At 39.7% G+C, this 4405-nt stretch overlaps 1 long non-coding RNA gene across 1 annotated transcript; it reads left to right on the top strand.

The window, feature by feature from the left end:
* The first annotated feature begins 1245 nt into the window (after positions 1–1245).
* On the top strand, positions 1246–3779 carry LOC128756833 (uncharacterized). The gene is made up of 3 exons (XR_008414313.1): positions 1246–1436; positions 2424–2527; positions 3613–3779. It is a non-coding gene; the product is annotated as an uncharacterized LOC128756833 (long non-coding RNA).
* Positions 3780–4405: the final 626 nt, after the last annotated feature.

Raw genomic sequence — 4405 nt, 5'->3', positions numbered from 1 at the left:
ATGACAGAAAAGGAAGAAGGGTGATGGGGGATGGACTGAGCCAATCACGGGGCAGGAAGTGAAGCATGGCTAGAGATTTCGACTGAAATCTCAAAAAGACTCATTGTTGAACTCATGTGTTGCCAACGAAAAACTAAATTATTAGCTGGCGTTGACCATGTCACTGTGCAGAAATAGTATTAAATAAAACGCCCCTCCCCTCTCTTTCACTCGCGCAGCCTTCCTCTTGCAACCTCAAACCTTCGTGACCCGTTCGAATACAATTGGATTTTTGTTAACAAATACAACTTGTATTCGCATGTCATCTCACCTGTGAAACGTTTGCTTTGGACAAAAAAAATCCGACACATATAGTGTTGAGCAACACTAGCGTCTATTCTATTAGACCTTAATCACGAATCATGCGTATTTTTTGTGTTTGTAAATCTGGCATTAACCTTAATGATTATGCGTATAAAATTAACTATCGAGGAGTGTTAAAATCTTACATTTATCTCAAAATTTAACGCCGGACCATGAATTTAGAAACAAGAACTGTGTTTAAGTGTGAGCGGGTTTTTTTTCCGAGGCGAGCTCTGGGTTCCTGAAGGCATCGTCGGCGCTTGCAAAGAGGCAGAACTTTGCTATGTGAGTGTGGGGGATGGGAAGCAGCGAGTGACTGCGCTGCTCAGCCTTTTCTCTCTTCAATGCGGGGCTCCATCCTCACGTTGCTCACGCTGTCTAAGCAGATAAGCGCACATTTAACTTTCCCATGTTTCCCTTAAAATACCCAAATATTAATGAAAGCGCAGCGTTTGAATATTAGATGTCAATATAAAAATATGTGCATGCGTGGACTGGCTGAGCACCGCTGGTCATATAGAATAAGGGAGGAGTGTGTGTGTGTCTGTGTGTGTGAGAGCGAGAGAGTGCGTGCGTTAGCTCAGAGATCGGGCAGCATTGGAGGAGGGGATGTGAGCTTGTGATTCTTTTTACCATGAACTTGCTGTTTATCATTAGCCGATGTTTATTTGTGCAAACCACAAAACCTTGAAATCCATATACCTTTGTAACAATAATATAATTCAGTGGATCTCTTGTGCTGTGGCATGCATTTATTCGTGTGATTCTTGTTTTCCAATTATACCAATATGACATATATACACGCTACATATCAATGCAAGCCATGCACAGCAGATCTTTAGGAAATAATGAACAGTAGTGTTCAAATTAGATTATCAGACAATATATATATATGTATATATACATATATATTGTGGAGATGGAGAAGGTTTTCATGTACACGCTTGATACTTTGATGGTGGTTAACATGCATGTAAATTGTAAATATGTAGTTCACTTTAAAACCTAGACAAGCTGTCTGTACAGGCCTGAAGTTGGTCATCGGCAATGGATACGGACAAGACCATGGCAGTAGCTGATATAGGATTCAACAGGTGGGTTGCAAGGATCTCATAGGGATTGATTGAGAAGCCATGCAGCCATTGAGTGTTGTGGTGTCTATTTGGGATGCTCTGGAAAGAGGCTGACACATGGGCAACTCTTGGTCCTGGAGAGGCTGAGGCCAAAGATGATCTTGAAAGTGTTCTTCCGGAGATGTAGAACTGTCTCTGTCCTGGCACTAACGTTGTGCTGAAAAGTCTGTTTCCGCCGGTTAAGCCAAAACACAATTTATTATGTAGAACCAAGAGTGAAGGCAAGGCAGCTCTCGAAATTACAAAGCAATATGCAATGCACTTGTGAAAAGTCCACCCAGTCATTAAACAAGTTTAAACAAAGACAGAGACAAGTTATAATTGTCAAGAAAAAAATAGGAATAGTCCATAAAATGACATTATGTATGAGAGGAGGCATAATTACCGTTAAAATCTCTTTCAGTCAAACATGAAAGATGATTTAAAATCAAAATGCTGTTGGAAAAAATTTGGACGTACATTCTCATTCAATGCGTTTTCATTTGTTTTTTGTTTTTTTTTTTTTTGTTATGTACATAACTCCATGTTCATTCGTAGTTTTGATGCCTTCAGTGAGAATCTACAATGTAAATACTAATGAAAATAAAGAAAACGCATTGAATGAGAAAGTGTGTCCAAACTGGGCAAACTTGGCCTGTACTGTAGGATTATCTGTTGTATAGTCTTAATTGAATGTTATAATTATCTTCACACTATTTTTTAGTATTAAATATTACAGCACTTCACATGCTGGATCTAAGAAGGTTCATGACATGTTCCCTGGCACATTGTGCCTCTTAGGTTGTAGACTCAGGAGAAGCATCATCAATGCCAATGAGGCTTGTAATGGGGTGATTTGTGGTGGAATGAGTTGGATATTGGTTTTTTTTTAATGCAGTTGCAACTATGGTTTCTTTTAAAATTTCTTTGCACACCTATCCGTTAACATAAAATATTTTATTTACACAGACTCTGCTGCCACGACATTCAAAAACAGAATTGCTCAAACAACTTCTGCCCTGTCAAAACTCAAGCCCATATGGAAGGACAAGAAGATCAGTATGACATCAAAAGTGAGGCCACTGTGTTGTCAACCTTCTGTATGTGTGTGAAACTTGGACCCTTACTGAACTACAGAATTGAATACACAGCATGGAGATAATGTGCTACAGAAGACTACACCCAACATGTCACAAACCAAAAAAGAAACATTGGTCCACATAATAACCATTTCAACACTGTTGTAAAGCGGACACATCCCCTGATTCTCTGGCCTTGCAGGAGAACAATATCATCTTGCAAGGTACCATACAATATGGCAGGAGAAGAGGGAGACAAAAGAAAAAGTGGCAAGATAACATTGGTGAATGGACCCATTTGAAACCCAGTGGGGCAATGAGAGCTGCCGAGGACAGAGAGGGATTGAGAGAGCTGGTCAACAGATCGTCTGTGGTGCCCCAACGACCCACTGGTGTTATGGGATAGAAAAAGAAGTAGCTGTAAATGGAAACATGCAATGTAGCCGACTACATGTACACGGGGCTTCAGCCTCTGAATCTGACACTAGTTTTCTTACAAGCAAGTTTGCAATGGTCCTTATTTCCCATCATGTTGTTCACCATAAATGCAACCTTCTCTGCAATTAAAAAAAATGCCAATTACAAAAAAGAAAAATAATTTTTGTGTTTGCAAAGTGTAACAGTATTGAGTCAATGAGTCTCAAATCTGCACATGCACATTAACATGCACGTCGGCTGTCCAGCGTTGCCTTTTGAGCTACTGAAGAAACAAGTGGATTTAGAACAATAACGCATTTCATACTCTAGCTGACAAAAGTCGGCTGCAACTTTATATTTCGTTTGCGATATGGAGGTACCCAGGGCGCAGCAGAAATCCTGTAATCTGAATTTTCTCAGAGGCTCAGTCACATTTCATGTAGAATACATGAATTGAGACTGAAACCCAGGAAATATGTTAAAAGTCTGTGTGTCTGAAGTTGCTTCAATAACATTGCTGTTGTATTTGTACCATCAGTCCACACAAAGGTTACAGTTTTCCAGTTGTTTTCCTTCCCTCCCTAAGTGTTCCTGCTGGTGCTGCCATGATTGTAAATGTCCAGTCTGGTCAGGAAGGCTCACCAGTGCCTTTTCTTCCCCAGGACACTGGGCCAAGTCCTTTCCTCCTTCTACAGCTGTGCGTCCTCAGTTCCTACATTAAAGTATGGTAGGGCTGCTGCTGTGCAGCGGAGGAGAAGACTCTCCACAGGGTGGTGAAGCTGCACAGAGGATTATTGGGAGCAGCCTCTTGGACAACTACAGTACCAGATGCGGGAGCTAGGCGAGCTGCTTCACCACCATATACTGTATGTGGGCTTTTTCTTCTTCTTCCATCTAGGATGAGGATGCAGAGCATCCAGAGCAAGTCCACCAGCATTATTTTGTCTTATTATTGTTGATATGTTCATTATATTATTATACATATTGTATTATTATGTATTGTAAAGGCAATTATGGTTGTCAACACATTGCACAGCTGCATGGTTAAATAAGAGAACACAGAAAGTCAGAAAATAACCAATATAAAAGGTTGTTATTAATTTATTAATGCTACCACAATGCAATAAAAAAGAAACGTTTAAAATATTTTCTTTCCTATTGAATGTGTGAAATGGAAGGGGACTTTTATTTTTAGATGAACTGTATTTCTTTAACATTTTTACCTAAACCCACTGGTATCCAGTAGTATCCACTGTACAATAAAATCCACTTATTGAAGAGTGTTTGCAAAATATATAGACAATCTAGATGTTTTTTGCCAGTGCTCACTCTGTCTGAGTGCCTGCCCTCTGTGCCAAATTTGTTTAGACAAAGTACATGTGTAACGTGTAAAGTACTATATCACATGGCTTCCTAATTGATACATTACATACAACTCAGTCAATATTTCTTTGG

The sequence above is a fragment of the Synchiropus splendidus genome, chromosome 4 (assembly GCF_027744825.2).
Source record: "Synchiropus splendidus isolate RoL2022-P1 chromosome 4, RoL_Sspl_1.0, whole genome shotgun sequence".
Lineage (NCBI taxonomy): Eukaryota > Metazoa > Chordata > Actinopteri > Syngnathiformes > Callionymidae > Synchiropus > Synchiropus splendidus.
The sequence above is the reverse complement of the archived record's forward strand: the minus strand, read 5'-3'. Positions and strand labels throughout refer to the sequence as shown.